The 13128-nt window shown below is 49.2% G+C and overlaps 47 non-coding genes across 47 annotated transcripts in view; all 47 read left to right on the top strand.

Annotated features, from left to right (window-relative positions):
• The window catches only part of trnap-ugg (transfer RNA proline (anticodon UGG)), a 72-nt gene extending 58 nt beyond the window's left edge, over positions 1-14 (top strand). Inside the window, exon 1 of the tRNA in view lies at positions 1-14. This exon is cut by the window's left edge and continues 58 nt beyond it. This is a non-coding gene — a tRNA (tRNA-Pro).
• Positions 15-121: 107 nt separating this feature from the next.
• On the top strand, positions 122-193 carry trnap-agg (transfer RNA proline (anticodon AGG)). Its single transcript has one exon. It is a non-coding gene; the product is annotated as a tRNA-Pro (tRNA).
• Positions 194-354: 161 nt separating this feature from the next.
• trnap-agg (transfer RNA proline (anticodon AGG)) lies at positions 355-426 on the top strand. Its single transcript has one exon. It is a non-coding gene; the product is annotated as a tRNA-Pro (tRNA).
• A 190-nt stretch (positions 427-616) lies between these two features.
• trnap-cgg (transfer RNA proline (anticodon CGG)) lies at positions 617-688 on the top strand. Its single transcript has one exon. It is a non-coding gene; the product is annotated as a tRNA-Pro (tRNA).
• A 422-nt stretch (positions 689-1110) lies between these two features.
• Positions 1111-1182, top strand: trnap-ugg (transfer RNA proline (anticodon UGG)). The gene has a single exon. It is a non-coding gene; the product is annotated as a tRNA-Pro (tRNA).
• A 112-nt stretch (positions 1183-1294) lies between these two features.
• On the top strand, positions 1295-1366 carry trnap-ugg (transfer RNA proline (anticodon UGG)). Its single transcript has one exon. It is a non-coding gene; the product is annotated as a tRNA-Pro (tRNA).
• Positions 1367-1473: 107 nt separating this feature from the next.
• Positions 1474-1545, top strand: trnap-agg (transfer RNA proline (anticodon AGG)). Its single transcript has one exon. It is a non-coding gene; the product is annotated as a tRNA-Pro (tRNA).
• A 161-nt stretch (positions 1546-1706) lies between these two features.
• Positions 1707-1778, top strand: trnap-agg (transfer RNA proline (anticodon AGG)). Its single transcript has one exon. It is a non-coding gene; the product is annotated as a tRNA-Pro (tRNA).
• A 190-nt stretch (positions 1779-1968) lies between these two features.
• On the top strand, positions 1969-2040 carry trnap-cgg (transfer RNA proline (anticodon CGG)). Its single transcript has one exon. It is a non-coding gene; the product is annotated as a tRNA-Pro (tRNA).
• Positions 2041-2462: 422 nt separating this feature from the next.
• On the top strand, positions 2463-2534 carry trnap-ugg (transfer RNA proline (anticodon UGG)). The gene has a single exon. It is a non-coding gene; the product is annotated as a tRNA-Pro (tRNA).
• A 112-nt stretch (positions 2535-2646) lies between these two features.
• Positions 2647-2718, top strand: trnap-ugg (transfer RNA proline (anticodon UGG)). Its single transcript has one exon. It is a non-coding gene; the product is annotated as a tRNA-Pro (tRNA).
• Positions 2719-2825: 107 nt separating this feature from the next.
• Positions 2826-2897, top strand: trnap-agg (transfer RNA proline (anticodon AGG)). Its single transcript has one exon. It is a non-coding gene; the product is annotated as a tRNA-Pro (tRNA).
• Positions 2898-3058: 161 nt separating this feature from the next.
• trnap-agg (transfer RNA proline (anticodon AGG)) lies at positions 3059-3130 on the top strand. The gene has a single exon. It is a non-coding gene; the product is annotated as a tRNA-Pro (tRNA).
• A 190-nt stretch (positions 3131-3320) lies between these two features.
• On the top strand, positions 3321-3392 carry trnap-cgg (transfer RNA proline (anticodon CGG)). The gene has a single exon. It is a non-coding gene; the product is annotated as a tRNA-Pro (tRNA).
• A 422-nt stretch (positions 3393-3814) lies between these two features.
• trnap-ugg (transfer RNA proline (anticodon UGG)) lies at positions 3815-3886 on the top strand. The gene has a single exon. It is a non-coding gene; the product is annotated as a tRNA-Pro (tRNA).
• A 112-nt stretch (positions 3887-3998) lies between these two features.
• Positions 3999-4070, top strand: trnap-ugg (transfer RNA proline (anticodon UGG)). Its single transcript has one exon. It is a non-coding gene; the product is annotated as a tRNA-Pro (tRNA).
• Positions 4071-4177: 107 nt separating this feature from the next.
• trnap-agg (transfer RNA proline (anticodon AGG)) lies at positions 4178-4249 on the top strand. Its single transcript has one exon. It is a non-coding gene; the product is annotated as a tRNA-Pro (tRNA).
• A 161-nt stretch (positions 4250-4410) lies between these two features.
• trnap-agg (transfer RNA proline (anticodon AGG)) lies at positions 4411-4482 on the top strand. Its single transcript has one exon. It is a non-coding gene; the product is annotated as a tRNA-Pro (tRNA).
• A 1446-nt stretch (positions 4483-5928) lies between these two features.
• Positions 5929-6000, top strand: trnap-cgg (transfer RNA proline (anticodon CGG)). The gene has a single exon. It is a non-coding gene; the product is annotated as a tRNA-Pro (tRNA).
• A 359-nt stretch (positions 6001-6359) lies between these two features.
• On the top strand, positions 6360-6431 carry trnap-ugg (transfer RNA proline (anticodon UGG)). The gene has a single exon. It is a non-coding gene; the product is annotated as a tRNA-Pro (tRNA).
• Positions 6432-6771: 340 nt separating this feature from the next.
• Positions 6772-6843, top strand: trnap-agg (transfer RNA proline (anticodon AGG)). The gene has a single exon. It is a non-coding gene; the product is annotated as a tRNA-Pro (tRNA).
• Positions 6844-7033: 190 nt separating this feature from the next.
• On the top strand, positions 7034-7105 carry trnap-cgg (transfer RNA proline (anticodon CGG)). Its single transcript has one exon. It is a non-coding gene; the product is annotated as a tRNA-Pro (tRNA).
• Positions 7106-7280: 175 nt separating this feature from the next.
• On the top strand, positions 7281-7352 carry trnap-ugg (transfer RNA proline (anticodon UGG)). The gene has a single exon. It is a non-coding gene; the product is annotated as a tRNA-Pro (tRNA).
• A 112-nt stretch (positions 7353-7464) lies between these two features.
• trnap-ugg (transfer RNA proline (anticodon UGG)) lies at positions 7465-7536 on the top strand. Its single transcript has one exon. It is a non-coding gene; the product is annotated as a tRNA-Pro (tRNA).
• A 107-nt stretch (positions 7537-7643) lies between these two features.
• On the top strand, positions 7644-7715 carry trnap-agg (transfer RNA proline (anticodon AGG)). Its single transcript has one exon. It is a non-coding gene; the product is annotated as a tRNA-Pro (tRNA).
• Positions 7716-7876: 161 nt separating this feature from the next.
• trnap-agg (transfer RNA proline (anticodon AGG)) lies at positions 7877-7948 on the top strand. Its single transcript has one exon. It is a non-coding gene; the product is annotated as a tRNA-Pro (tRNA).
• A 190-nt stretch (positions 7949-8138) lies between these two features.
• Positions 8139-8210, top strand: trnap-cgg (transfer RNA proline (anticodon CGG)). The gene has a single exon. It is a non-coding gene; the product is annotated as a tRNA-Pro (tRNA).
• Positions 8211-8569: 359 nt separating this feature from the next.
• trnap-ugg (transfer RNA proline (anticodon UGG)) lies at positions 8570-8641 on the top strand. Its single transcript has one exon. It is a non-coding gene; the product is annotated as a tRNA-Pro (tRNA).
• Positions 8642-8748: 107 nt separating this feature from the next.
• On the top strand, positions 8749-8820 carry trnap-agg (transfer RNA proline (anticodon AGG)). The gene has a single exon. It is a non-coding gene; the product is annotated as a tRNA-Pro (tRNA).
• A 161-nt stretch (positions 8821-8981) lies between these two features.
• On the top strand, positions 8982-9053 carry trnap-agg (transfer RNA proline (anticodon AGG)). Its single transcript has one exon. It is a non-coding gene; the product is annotated as a tRNA-Pro (tRNA).
• A 190-nt stretch (positions 9054-9243) lies between these two features.
• Positions 9244-9315, top strand: trnap-cgg (transfer RNA proline (anticodon CGG)). Its single transcript has one exon. It is a non-coding gene; the product is annotated as a tRNA-Pro (tRNA).
• A 175-nt stretch (positions 9316-9490) lies between these two features.
• Positions 9491-9562, top strand: trnap-ugg (transfer RNA proline (anticodon UGG)). The gene has a single exon. It is a non-coding gene; the product is annotated as a tRNA-Pro (tRNA).
• Positions 9563-9674: 112 nt separating this feature from the next.
• trnap-ugg (transfer RNA proline (anticodon UGG)) lies at positions 9675-9746 on the top strand. The gene has a single exon. It is a non-coding gene; the product is annotated as a tRNA-Pro (tRNA).
• A 107-nt stretch (positions 9747-9853) lies between these two features.
• On the top strand, positions 9854-9925 carry trnap-agg (transfer RNA proline (anticodon AGG)). Its single transcript has one exon. It is a non-coding gene; the product is annotated as a tRNA-Pro (tRNA).
• A 161-nt stretch (positions 9926-10086) lies between these two features.
• On the top strand, positions 10087-10158 carry trnap-agg (transfer RNA proline (anticodon AGG)). The gene has a single exon. It is a non-coding gene; the product is annotated as a tRNA-Pro (tRNA).
• A 190-nt stretch (positions 10159-10348) lies between these two features.
• trnap-cgg (transfer RNA proline (anticodon CGG)) lies at positions 10349-10420 on the top strand. Its single transcript has one exon. It is a non-coding gene; the product is annotated as a tRNA-Pro (tRNA).
• Positions 10421-10595: 175 nt separating this feature from the next.
• trnap-ugg (transfer RNA proline (anticodon UGG)) lies at positions 10596-10667 on the top strand. The gene has a single exon. It is a non-coding gene; the product is annotated as a tRNA-Pro (tRNA).
• Positions 10668-10779: 112 nt separating this feature from the next.
• On the top strand, positions 10780-10851 carry trnap-ugg (transfer RNA proline (anticodon UGG)). The gene has a single exon. It is a non-coding gene; the product is annotated as a tRNA-Pro (tRNA).
• Positions 10852-11191: 340 nt separating this feature from the next.
• Positions 11192-11263, top strand: trnap-agg (transfer RNA proline (anticodon AGG)). Its single transcript has one exon. It is a non-coding gene; the product is annotated as a tRNA-Pro (tRNA).
• A 190-nt stretch (positions 11264-11453) lies between these two features.
• trnap-cgg (transfer RNA proline (anticodon CGG)) lies at positions 11454-11525 on the top strand. The gene has a single exon. It is a non-coding gene; the product is annotated as a tRNA-Pro (tRNA).
• A 175-nt stretch (positions 11526-11700) lies between these two features.
• On the top strand, positions 11701-11772 carry trnap-ugg (transfer RNA proline (anticodon UGG)). Its single transcript has one exon. It is a non-coding gene; the product is annotated as a tRNA-Pro (tRNA).
• A 112-nt stretch (positions 11773-11884) lies between these two features.
• trnap-ugg (transfer RNA proline (anticodon UGG)) lies at positions 11885-11956 on the top strand. Its single transcript has one exon. It is a non-coding gene; the product is annotated as a tRNA-Pro (tRNA).
• Positions 11957-12063: 107 nt separating this feature from the next.
• trnap-agg (transfer RNA proline (anticodon AGG)) lies at positions 12064-12135 on the top strand. Its single transcript has one exon. It is a non-coding gene; the product is annotated as a tRNA-Pro (tRNA).
• A 161-nt stretch (positions 12136-12296) lies between these two features.
• trnap-ggg (transfer RNA proline (anticodon GGG)) lies at positions 12297-12368 on the top strand. The gene has a single exon. It is a non-coding gene; the product is annotated as a tRNA-Pro (tRNA).
• Positions 12369-12558: 190 nt separating this feature from the next.
• On the top strand, positions 12559-12630 carry trnap-cgg (transfer RNA proline (anticodon CGG)). Its single transcript has one exon. It is a non-coding gene; the product is annotated as a tRNA-Pro (tRNA).
• Positions 12631-12805: 175 nt separating this feature from the next.
• Positions 12806-12877, top strand: trnap-ugg (transfer RNA proline (anticodon UGG)). Its single transcript has one exon. It is a non-coding gene; the product is annotated as a tRNA-Pro (tRNA).
• A 112-nt stretch (positions 12878-12989) lies between these two features.
• On the top strand, positions 12990-13061 carry trnap-ugg (transfer RNA proline (anticodon UGG)). The gene has a single exon. It is a non-coding gene; the product is annotated as a tRNA-Pro (tRNA).
• Positions 13062-13128: the final 67 nt, after the last annotated feature.

The following is a 13128-nucleotide window of genomic DNA, read 5'->3' on the forward strand; positions in this document are numbered from 1 at the left end:
TCCCGGACGAGCCCGTAAGCTAGACAGGTAAACTCTTTTGAAATGTGTCCTTTTTCAAGTCCCGTCAGTGGTGGAGAAAATTGCACGGTTTTTTTTTTCAGCTGAAGTCACGCTCTGTCGGGGCTCGTTGGTCTAGGGGTATGATTCTCGCTTAGGGTGCGAGAGGTTCCGGGTTCAAATCCCGGACGAGCCCGTCGCCAAGCAAGCTTTTGTCAGTATCATGAGATTGTGTGAGCACTGTCTCACCTTTGATGTACAGCATAGCTTAGCTGCAGCTCAACACCACCACAGCTACCTTTCCTTTCAGCTAAATATTGATGCACAAGATGCTCGACATAAGCATTTGAGCAAGCTGGCTCGTTGGTCTAGGGGTATGATTCTCGCTTAGGGTGCGAGAGGTCCCGGGTTCAAATCCCGGACGAGCCCTTTATTCTGTGAAACTCTGCATCGTTTGGTTCTACCGGCCACCGGTCAACTGCTGCACTTAGTTACCCAGGACTTACTTTCGGAAATGTTGATGCACAGTGGAACGCAGCTGAAATGACCGTATTTTCTGCAGACCACTCTAAAACGTTGGTGTGAGGAAAGGCGCTGAATAAATGGCATCCTTGGCCCAAGCTCGTTGGTCTAGGGGTATGATTCTCGCTTCGGGTGCGAGAGGTCCCGGGTTCAACTCCCGGACGAGCCCTTCTTTCACAAAGAATTGCCAGACTTTACAGAAAAAAATCCACTCTAACGAAATAAACGACGACCACCCTCTGTTGTTAGCCATTGCAGGAAAAGAGCCCATTCTGGAAAACTTTTTTGACTTACTCAGGAATGCAAGGGGTCCACACAAAATAAAACCCATTGCAGCACTCAGCGGCTCGTTGGTCTAGGGGTATGATTCTCGCTTTGGGTGCGAGAGGTCCCGGGTTCAACTCCCGGACGAGCCCTTCTTTCACAAAGAAATGCCAGACTTTACAGAAAAAAATCCACTCTAACGAAATAAACGACGACCACCCTCTGTTGTTAGCCATTGCAGGAAAAGAGCCCATTCTGGAAAACTTTTTTGACTTACTCAGGAATGCAAGGGGTCCACACAAAATAAAACCCATTGCAACACTCAGCGGCTCGTTGGTCTAGGGGTATGATTCTCGCTTTGGGTGCGAGAGGTCCCGGGTTCAAATCCCGGACGAGCCCGTTTGTGCTTTCTCCCCAATTTATTGTGGGCCTCACCGCCAAACGCTTGTGTCCTGTAGAGAATTAGCCTCGGTTGGATGTTCCTTTTCACCCCACAAAACTGTTCAATTGCGGCTCGTTGGTCTAGGGGTATGATTCTCGCTTTGGGTGCGAGAGGTCCCGGGTTCAAATCCCGGACGAGCCCGTAAGCTAGACAGGTAAACTCTTTTGAAATGTGTCCTTTTTCAAGTCCCGTCAGTGGTGGAGAAAATTGCACGGTTTTTTTTTTCAGCTGAAGTCACGCTCTGTCGGGGCTCGTTGGTCTAGGGGTATGATTCTCGCTTAGGGTGCGAGAGGTTCCGGGTTCAAATCCCGGACGAGCCCGTCGCCAAGCAAGCTTTTGTCAGTATCATGAGATTGTGTGAGCACTGTCTCACCTTTGATGTACAGCATAGCTTAGCTGCAGCTCAACACCACCACAGCTACCTTTCCTTTCAGCTAAATATTGATGCACAAGATGCTCGACATAAGCATTTGAGCAAGCTGGCTCGTTGGTCTAGGGGTATGATTCTCGCTTAGGGTGCGAGAGGTCCCGGGTTCAAATCCCGGACGAGCCCTTTATTCTGTGAAACTCTGCATCGTTTGGTTCTACCGGCCACCGGTCAACTGCTGCACTTAGTTACCCAGGACTTACTTTCGGAAATGTTGATGCACAGTGGAACGCAGCTGAAATGACCGTATTTTCTGCAGACCACTCTAAAACGTTGGTGTGAGGAAAGGCGCTGAATAAATGGCATCCTTGGCCCAAGCTCGTTGGTCTAGGGGTATGATTCTCGCTTCGGGTGCGAGAGGTCCCGGGTTCAACTCCCGGACGAGCCCTTCTTTCACAAAGAATTGCCAGACTTAACAGAAAAAAATCCACTCTAACGAAATAAACGACGACCACCCTCTGTTGTTAGCCATTGCAGGAAAAGAGCCCATTCTGGAAAACTTTTTTGACTTACTCAGGAATGCAAGGGGTCCACACAAAATAAAACCCATTGCAGCACTCAGCGGCTCGTTGGTCTAGGGGTATGATTCTCGCTTTGGGTGCGAGAGGTCCCGGGTTCAACTCCCGGACGAGCCCTTCTTTCACAAAGAAATGCCAGACTTTACAGAAAAAAATCCACTCTAACGAAATAAACGACGACCACCCTCTGTTGTTAGCCATTGCAGGAAAAGAGCCCATTCTGGAAAACTTTTTTGACTTACTCAGGAATGCAAGGGGTCCACACAAAATAAAACCCATTGCAACACTCAGCGGCTCGTTGGTCTAGGGGTATGATTCTCGCTTTGGGTGCGAGAGGTCCCGGGTTCAAATCCCGGACGAGCCCGTTTGTGCTTTCTCCCCAATTTATTGTGGGCCTCACCGCCAAACGCTTGTGTCCTGTAGAGAATTAGCCTCGGTTGGATTTTCCTTTTCACCCCACAAAACTGTTCAATTGCGGCTCGTTGGTCTAGGGGTATGATTCTCGCTTTGGGTGCGAGAGGTCCCGGGTTCAAATCCCGGACGAGCCCGTAAGCTAGACAGGTAAACTCTTTTGAAATGTGTCCTTTTTCAAGTCCCGTCAGTGGTGGAGAAAATTGCACGGTTTTTTTTTTCAGCTGAAGTCACGCTCTGTCGGGGCTCGTTGGTCTAGGGGTATGATTCTCGCTTAGGGTGCGAGAGGTCCCGGGTTCAAATCCCGGACGAGCCCGTCGCCAAGCAAGCTTTTGTCAGTATCATGAGATTGTGTGAGCACTGTCTCACCTTTGATGTACAGCATAGCTTAGCTGCAGCTCAACACCACCACAGCTACCTTTCCTTTCAGCTAAATATTGATGCACAAGATGCTCGACATAAGCATTTGAGCAAGCTGGCTCGTTGGTCTAGGGGTATGATTCTCGCTTAGGGTGCGAGAGGTCCCGGGTTCAAATCCCGGACGAGCCCTTTATTCTGTGAAACTCTGCATCGTTTGGTTCTACCGGCCACCGGTCAACTGCTGCACTTAGTTACCCAGGACTTACTTTCGGAAATGTTGATGCACAGTGGAACGCAGCTGAAATGACCGTATTTTCTGCAGACCACTCTAAAACGTTGGTGTGAGGAAAGGCGCTGAATAAATGGCATCCTTGGCCCAAGCTCGTTGGTCTAGGGGTATGATTCTCGCTTCGGGTGCGAGAGGTCCCGGGTTCAACTCCCGGACGAGCCCTTCTTTCACAAAGAATTGCCAGACTTTACAGAAAAAAATCCACTCTAACGAAATAAACGACGACCACCCTCTGTTGTTAGCCATTGCAGGAAAAGAGCCCATTCTGGAAAACTTTTTTGACTTACTCAGGAATGCAAGGGGTCCACACAAAATAAAACCCATTGCAGCACTCAGCGGCTCGTTGGTCTAGGGGTATGATTCTCGCTTTGGGTGCGAGAGGTCCCGGGTTCAACTCCCGGACGAGCCCTTCTTTCACAAAGAAATGCCAGACTTTACAGAAAAAAATCCACTCTAACGAAGTAAACGACGACCACCCTCTGTTGTTAGCCATTGCAGGAAAAGAGCCCATTCTGGAAAACTTTTTTGACTTACTCAGGAATGCAAGGGGTCCACACAAAATAAAACCCATTGCAACACTCAGCGGCTCGTTGGTCTAGGGGTATGATTCTCGCTTTGGGTGCGAGAGGTCCCGGGTTCAAATCCCGGACGAGCCCGTTTGTGCTTTCTCCCCAATTTATTGTGGGCCTCACCGCCAAACGCTTGTGTCCTGTAGAGAATTAGCCTCGGTTGGATGTTCCTTTTCACCCCACAAAACTGTTCAATTGCGGCTCGTTGGTCTAGGGGTATGATTCTCGCTTTGGGTGCGAGAGGTCCCGGGTTCAAATCCCGGACGAGCCCGTAAGCTAGACAGGTAAACTCTTTTGAAATGTGTCCTTTTTCAAGTCCCGTCAGTGGTGGAGAAAATTGCACGGTTTTTTTTTTCAGCTGAAGTCACGCTCTGTCGGGGCTCGTTGGTCTAGGGGTATGATTCTCGCTTAGGGTGCGAGAGGTCCCGGGTTCAAATCCCGGACGAGCCCGTCGCCAAGCAAGCTTTTGTCAGTATCATGAGATTGTGTGAGCACTGTCTCACCTTTGATGTACAGCATAGCTTAGCTGCAGCTCAACACCACCACAGCTACCTTTCCTTTCAGCTAAATATTGATGCACAAGATGCTCGACATAAGCATTTGAGCAAGCTGGCTCGTTGGTCTAGGGGTATGATTCTCGCTTAGGGTGCGAGAGGTCCCGGGTTCAAATCCCGGACGAGCCCTTTATTCTGTGAAACTCTGCATCGTTTGGTTCTACCCAGGGGGTCAGGATTTGGAGGGATAGCTTCAGCCAGTTAGCATGTAATTTGGCCGCCGACATCTTTGAAAAAATGGCGTTCCATGGTTGTACCATATCCGGCACCAGCGCATGCACGAGACAGCTCATGCACGAGCTGTCTCAGCTCATGCACGAGTTTGGTGTTGAGCACGAGCGTCCTCGCGCGTCCATGTTGATAACGCATTCTAGAAGACATAAATAAAATGATTGACGACTAGGATTAAGTTACCGATACTTGATGCCCGTGGGTTATCTTTATACCAGGCTTTGTGAATAAAAGAAAAAAGCAAATGTCGTTCTAATAGGTTACTATTATTTGCATTAGACTATGTATGAGTTGGCAAGGTATGATAAGACATTCTAGGAAATGCGAAGAAATTCTCTAACTAAACCCAATTATTAACCTACTCGCTGTCCTGTAGGCTAGGCTATGAAAACTATTTTAAAACGCTCAGCTGCAGACCTGTTACCTAGTTCATAACAACGCAGCGTTGGGGGTCACAGCCTACAGTAGATAACGGCAAAAGTTTCCGACAGTGACAGCAGACTTAAAATGCATGCTGCTCGAAACATAACACATGGATGCGCGCTTCTACCGGTAAGCCTATAATATGCGTTGGCTTCATTTCATCTGTCTGTAGGTTTAAGCTGCAAATTCACACTGGGTGCAGCACAAATAGCATATCTGGTATCCACACGTTTCTTACATCCCATGTCTAGTTATGAGTCATTTTCGTCGGGTAGACAGCCTATTGCGCACATAACATCCTAGGCTACAGTCAGTTCAAAGCATTTACTGTGGGGATCATATTTATGTGTATGCTAAGTGAATTCTTGCTCAATATTGACTCGCCATGTTTATTATATCATGACATATGGATATCACATTATAGGATTTCGAGACAAGGGGCAAACTTCTCCACCACCATCCCAACTCAAATAATTAAATACATTTGCGCCTGTAACGATAGGAGCGCGTTCACGAACACCTTCTCTCACTCTCCAATCTTCATCAACGATGTACCTATGTTGTCTCGTTGTAACGTGAAACCTAATTGGCTCATTCTAGCTGGTGACGGAAATGGACACCCATGGAACGCCATTTTCTCAAAGATGGCTGCGGCCAATTTCAAACTTTTTTGGCTGAAGTAGCTAGCCTAGCATCGGCCATTGAAATGAATGGGGGCGGGACTTAGTCCCTCTCTCCAGTTCTTATAATACCTCCATGGTTCTACCGGCCACCGGTCAACTGCTGCACTTAGTTACCCAGGACTTACTTTCGGAAATGTTGATGCACAGTGGAACGCAGCTGAAATGACCGTATTTTCTGCAGACCACTCTAAAACGTTGGTGTGAGGAAAGGCGCTGAATAAATGGCATCCTTGGCCCAAGCTCGTTGGTCTAGGGGTATGATTCTCGCTTCGGGTGCGAGAGGTCCCGGGTTCAACTCCCGGACGAGCCCTTCTTTCACAAAGAATTGCCAGACTTTACAGAAAAAAATCCACTCTAACGAAATAAACGACGACCACCCTCTGTTGTTAGCCATTGCAGGAAAAGAGCCCATTCTGGAAAACTTTTTTGACTTACTCAGGAATGCAAGGGGTCCACACAAAATAAAACCCATTGCAGCACTCAGCGGCTCGTTGGTCTAGGGGAATGATTCTCGCTTTGGGTGCGAGAGGTCCCGGGTTCAAATCCCGGACGAGCCCGTTTGTGCTTTCTCCCCAATTTATTGTGGGCCTCACCGCCAAACGCTTGTGTCCTGTAGAGAATTAGCCTCGGTTGGATGTTCCTTTTCACCCCACAAAACTGTTCAATTGCGGCTCGTTGGTCTAGGGGTATGATTCTCGCTTTGGGTGCGAGAGGTCCCGGGTTCAAATCCCGGACGAGCCCGTAAGCTAGACAGGTAAACTCTTTTGAAATGTGTCCTTTTTAAAGTCCCGTCAGTGGTGGAGAAAATTGCACGATTTTTTTTTTCAGCTGAAGTCAAACTCTGTCGGGGCTCGTTGGTCTAGGGGAAAGATTCTCGCTTAGGGTGCGAGAGGTCCCGGGTTCAAATCCCGGACGAGCCCGTCGCCAAGCAAGCTTTTGTCAGTATCATGAGATTGTGTGAGCACTGTCTCACCTTTGATATACAGCATAGCTTAGCTGCAGCTCAACACCACCACAGCTACCTTTCCTTTCAGCTAAATATTGATGCACAAGATGCTCGACATAAGCATTTGAGCAAGCTGGCTCGTTGGTCTAGGGGTATGATTCTCGCTTAGGGTGCGAGAGGTCCCGGGTTCAAATCCCGGACGAGCCCTTTATTCTGTGAAACTCTGCATCGTTTGGTTCTACCGGCCACCGGTCAACTGCTGCACTTAGTTACCCAGGACTTACTTTCGGAAATGTTGATGCACAGTGGAACGCAGCTGAAATGACCGTCTTTTCTGCAGACCACTCTAAAACGTTGGTGTGAGGAAAGGCGCTGAATAAATGGCATCCTTGGCCCAGGCTCGTTGGTCTAGGGGTATGATTCTCGCTTCGGGTGCGAGAGGTCCCGGGTTCAACTCCCGGACGAGCCCTTCTTTCACAAAGAAATGCCAGACTTTACAGAAAAAAATCCACTCTAACGAAATAAACGACGACCACCCTCTGTTGTTAGCCATTGCAGGAAAAGAGCCCATTCTGGAAAACTTTTTTGACTTACTCAGGAATGCAAGGGGTCCACACAAAATAAAACCCATTGCAGCACTCAGCGGCTCGTTGGTCTAGGGGTATGATTCTCGCTTTGGGTGCGAGAGGTCCCGGGTTCAATTCCCGGACGAGCCCGTTTGTGCTTTCTCCCCAATTTATTGTGGGCCTCACCGCCAAACGCTTGTGTCCTGTAGAGAATTAGCCTCGGTTGGATGTTCCTTTTCACCCCACAAAACTGTTCAATTGCGGCTCGTTGGTCTAGGGGTATGATTCTCGCTTTGGGTGCGAGAGGTCCCGGGTTCAAATCCCGGACGAGCCCGTAAGCTAGACAGGTAAACTCTTTTGAAATGTGTCCTTTTTCAAGTCCCGTCAGTGGTGGAGAAAATTGCACGGTTTTTTTTTTCAGCTGAAGTCACGCTCTGTCGGGGCTCGTTGGTCTAGGGGTATGATTCTCGCTTAGGGTGCGAGAGGTCCCGGGTTCAAATCCCGGACGAGCCCGTCGCCAAGCAAGCTTTTGTCAGTATCATGAGATTGTGTGAGCACTGTCTCACCTTTGATGTACAGCATAGCTTAGCTGCAGCTCAACACCACCACAGCTACCTTTCCTTTCAGCTAAATATTGATGCACAAGATGCTCGACATAAGCATTTGAGCAAGCTGGCTCGTTGGTCTAGGGGTATGATTCTCGCTTAGGGTGCGAGAGGTCCCGGGTTCAAATCCCGGACGAGCCCTTTATTCTGTGAAACTCTGCATCGTTTGGTTCTACCGGCCACCGGTCAACTGCTGCACTTAGTTACCCAGGACTTACTTTCGGAAATGTTGATGCACAGTGGAACGCAGCTGAAATGACCGTATTTTCTGCAGACCACTCTAAAACGTTGGTGTGAGGAAAGGCGCTGAATAAATGGCATCCTTGGCCCAAGCTCGTTGGTCTAGGGGTATGATTCTCGCTTCGGGTGCGAGAGGTCCCGGGTTCAACTCCCGGACGAGCCCTTCTTTCACAAAGAATTGCCAGACTTTACAGAAAAAAATCCACTCTAACGAAATAAACGACGACCACCCTCTGTTGTTAGCCATTGCAGGAAAAGAGCCCATTCTGGAAAACTTTTTTGACTTACTCAGGAATGCAAGGGGTCCACACAAAATAAAACCCATTGCAGCACTCAGCGGCTCGTTGGTCTAGGGGAATGATTCTCGCTTTGGGTGCGAGAGGTCCCGGGTTCAAATCCCGGACGAGCCCGTTTGTGCTTTCTCCCCAATTTATTGTGGGCCTCACCGCCAAACGCTTGTGTCCTGTAGAGAATTAGCCTCGGTTGGATGTTCCTTTTCACCCCACAAAACTGTTCAATTGCGGCTCGTTGGTCTAGGGGTATGATTCTCGCTTTGGGTGCGAGAGGTCCCGGGTTCAAATCCCGGACGAGCCCGTAAGCTAGACAGGTAAACTCTTTTGAAATGTGTCCTTTTTAAAGTCCCGTCAGTGGTGGAGAAAATTGCACGATTTTTTTTTTCAGCTGAAGTCAAACTCTGTCGGGGCTCGTTGGTCTAGGGGTATGATTCTCGCTTAGGGTGCGAGAGGTCCCGGGTTCAAATCCCGGACGAGCCCGTCGCCAAGCAAGCTTTTGTCAGTATCATGAGATTGTGTGAGCACTGTCTCACCTTTGATATACAGCATAGCTTAGCTGCAGCTCAACACCACCACAGCTACCTTTCCTTTCAGCTAAATATTGATGCACAAGATGCTCGACATAAGCATTTGAGCAAGCTGGCTCGTTGGTCTAGGGGTATGATTCTCGCTTAGGGTGCGAGAGGTCCCGGGTTCAAATCCCGGACGAGCCCTTTATTCTGTGAAACTCTGCATCGTTTGGTTCTACCGGCCACCGGTCAACTGCTGCACTTAGTTACCCAGGACTTACTTTCGGAAATGTTGATGCACAGTGGAACGCAGCTGAAATGACCGTCTTTTCTGCAGACCACTCTAAAACGTTGGTGTGAGGAAAGGCGCTGAATAAATGGCATCCTTGGCCCAGGCTCGTTGGTCTAGGGGTATGATTCTCGCTTCGGGTGCGAGAGGTCCCGGGTTCAACTCCCGGACGAGCCCTTCTTTCACAAAGAAATGCCAGACTTTACAGAAAAAAATCCACTCTAACGAAATAAACGACGACCACCCTCTGTTGTTAGCCATTGCAGGAAAAGAGCCCATTCTGGAAAACTTTTTTGACTTACTCAGGAATGCAAGGGGTCCACACAAAATAAAACCCATTGCAGCACTCAGCGGCTCGTTGGTCTAGGGGTATGATTCTCGCTTTGGGTGCGAGAGGTCCCGGGTTCAATTCCCGGACGAGCCCGTTTGTGCTTTCTCCCCAATTTATTGTGGGCCTCACCGCCAAACGCTTGTGTCCTGTAGAGAATTAGCCTCGGTTGGATGTTCCTTTTCACCCCACAAAACTGTTCAATTGCGGCTCGTTGGTCTAGGGGTATGATTCTCGCTTTGGGTGCGAGAGGTCCCGGGTTCAAATCCCGGACGAGCCCGTAAGCTAGACAGGTAAACTCTTTTGAAATGTGTCCTTTTTCAAGTCCCGTCAGTGGTGGAGAAAATTGCACGGTTTTTTTTTTCAGCTGAAGTCAAACTCTGTCGGGGCTCGTTGGTCTAGGGGTATGATTCTCGCTTAGGGTGCGAGAGGTCCCGGGTTCAAATCCCGGACGAGCCCGTCGCCAAGCAAGCTTTTGTCAGTATCATGAGATTGTGTGAGCACTGTCTCACCTTTGATGTACAGCATAGCTTAGCTGCAGCTCAACACCACCACAGCTACCTTTCCTTTCAGCTAAATATTGATGCACAAGATGCTCGACATAAGCATTTGAGCAAGCTGGCTCGTTGGTCTAGGGGTATGATTCTCGCTTAGGGTGCGAGAGGTCCCGGGTTCAAATCCCGGACGAGCCCTTTATTCTGTGAAACTCTGCATCGTTTGGTTCTACCGGCCACCGGTCAACTGCTGCACTTAGTTACCCAGGACTTACTTTCGGAAATGTTGATGCACAGTGGAACGCAGCTGAAATGACCGTCTTTTCTGCAGACCACTCTAAAACGTTGGTGTGAGGAAAGGCGCTGAATAAATGGCATCCTTGGCCCAGGCTCGTTGGTCTAGGGGTATGATTCTCGCTTCGGGTGCGAGAGGTCCCGGGTTCAACTCCCGGACGAGCCCTTCTTTCACAAAGAAATGCCAGACTTTACAGAAAAAAATCCACTCTAACGAAATAAACGACGACCACCCTCTGTTGTTAGCCATTGCAGGAAAAGAGCCCATTCTGGAAAACTTTTTTGACTTACTCAGGAATGCAAGGGGTCCACACAAAATAAAACCCATTGCAGCACTCAGCGGCTCGTTGGTCTAGGGGTATGATTCTCGCTTTGGGTGCGAGAGGTCCCGGGTTCAATTCCCGGACGAGCCCGTTTGTGCTTTCTCCCCAATTTATTGTGGGCCTCACCGCCAAACGCTTGTGTCCTGTAGAGAATTAGCCTCGGTTGGATGTTCCTTTTCACCCCACAAAACTGTTCAATTGCGGCTCGTTGGTCTAGGGGTATGATTCTCGCTTTGGGTGCGAGAGGTCCCGGGTTCAAATCCCGGACGAGCCCGTAAGCTTGACAGGTAAACTCTTTTGAAATGTGTCCTTTTTCAAGTCCCGTCAGTGGTGGAGAAAATTGCACGTTTTTTTTTTTCAGCTGAAGTGAAACTCTGTCGGGGCTCGTTGGTCTAGGGGTATAATTCTCGCTTAGGGTGCGAGAGGTCCCGGGTTCAAATCCCGGACGAGCCCGTCGCCAAGCAAGCTTTTGTCAGTATCATGAGATTGTGTGAGCACTGTCTCACCTTTGATGTACAGCATAGCTTAGCTGCAGCTCAACACCACCACGGCTACCTTTCCTTTCAGCTAAATATTGATGCACAAGATGCTCGACATAAGCATTTGAGCAAGCTGGCTCGTTGGTCTAGGGGTATGATTCTCGCTTAGGGTGCGAGAGGTCCCGGGTTCAAATCCCGGACGAGCCCTTTATTCTGTGAAACTCTGCATCGTTTGGTTCTACCGGCCACCGGTCAACTGCTGCACTTAGTTACCCAGGACTTACTTTCGGAAATGTTGATGCACAGTGGAACGCAGCTGAAATGACCGTCTTTTCTGCAGACCACTCTAAAACGTTGGTGTGAGGAAAGGCGCTGAATAAATGGCATCCTTGGCCCAGGCTCGTTGGTCTAGGGGTATGATTCTCGCTTCGGGTGCGAGAGGTCCCGGGTTCAACTCCCGGACGAGCCCTTCTTTCACAAAGAAATGCCAGACTTTACAGAAAAAAATCCACTCTAACGAAATAAACGACGACCACCCTCTGTTGTTAGCCATTGCAGGAAAAGAGCCCATTCTGGAAAACTTTTTTGACTTACTCAGGAATGCAAGGGGTCCACACAAAATAAAACCCATTGCAACACTCAGCGGCTCGTTGGTCTAGGGGTATGATTCTCGCTTTGGGTGCGAGAGGTCCCGGGTTCAAATCCCGGACGAGCCCGTTTGTGCTTTCTCCCCAATTTATTGTGGGCCTCACCGCCAAACGCTTGTGTCCTGTAGAGAATTAGCCTCGGTTGGATGTTCCTTTTCACCCCACAAAACTGTTCAATTGCGGCTCGTTGGTCTAGGGGTATGATTCTCGCTTTGGGTGCGAGAGGTCCCGGGTTCAAATCCCGGACGAGCCCGTAAGCTAGACAGGTAAACTCTTTTGAAATGTGTCCTTTTTCAAGTCCCGTCAGTGGTGGAGAAAATTGCACGTTTTTTTTTTTCAGCTGAAGTCAAACTCTGTCGGGGCTCGTTGGTCTAGGGGTATGATTCTCGCTTAGGGTGCGAGAGGTCCCGGGTTCAAATCCCGGACGAGCCCGTCGCCAAGCAAGCTTTTGTCAGTATCATGAGATCGTGTGAGCACTGTCTCACCTTTGATGTACAGCATAGCTTAGCTGCAGCTCAACACCACCACAGCTACCTTTCCTTTCAGCTAAATATTGATGCACAAGATGCTCGACATAAGCATTTGAGCAAGCTGGCTCGTTGGTCTAGGGGTATGATTCTCGCTTGGGGTGCGAGAGGTCCCGGGTTCAAATCCCGGACGAGCCCTTTATTCTGTGAAACTCTGCATCGTTTGGTTCTACCGGCCACCGGTCAACTGCTGCACTTAGTTACCCAGGACTTACTTTCGGAAATGTTGATGCACAGTGGAACGCAGCTGAAATGACCGTCTTTTCTGCAGACCACTCTAAAACGTTGGTGTGAGGAAAGGCGCTGAATAAATGGCATCCTTGGCCCAGGCTCGTTGGTCTAGGGGTATGATTCTCGCTTCGGGTGCGAGAGGTCCCGGGTTCAACTCCCGGACGAGCCCTTCTTTCACAAAGAAATGCCAGACTTTACAGAAAAAAATCCACTCTAACGAAATAAACGACGACCACCCTCTGTTGTTAGCCATTGCAGGAAAAGAGCCCATTCTGGAAAACTTTTTTGACTTACTCAGGAATGCAAGGGGTCCAGACAAAATAAAACCCATTGCAGCACTCAGCGGCTCGTTGGTCTAGGGGTATGATTCTCGCTTTGGGTGCGAGAGGTCCCGGGTTCAAATCCCGGACGAGCCCGTTTGTGCTTTCTCCCGAATTTATTGTGGGCCTCACCGCCAAACGCTTGTGTCCTGTAGAGAATTAGCCTCGGTTGGATGTTCCTTTTCACCCCACAAAACTGTTCAATTGCGGCTCGTTGGTCTAGGGGTATGATTCTCGCTTTGGGTGCGAGAGGTCCCGGGTTCAAATCCCGGACGAGCCCGTAAGCTAGACAGGTAAACTCTTTTGAAATGTGTCCTTTTTCAAGTCCCGTCAGTGGTGGAGAAAAT

The sequence above is a fragment of the Sardina pilchardus genome, chromosome 8 (genome assembly GCF_963854185.1).
Source record: "Sardina pilchardus chromosome 8, fSarPil1.1, whole genome shotgun sequence".
In the NCBI taxonomy this organism is placed as follows: domain Eukaryota; kingdom Metazoa; phylum Chordata; class Actinopteri; order Clupeiformes; family Clupeidae; genus Sardina; species Sardina pilchardus.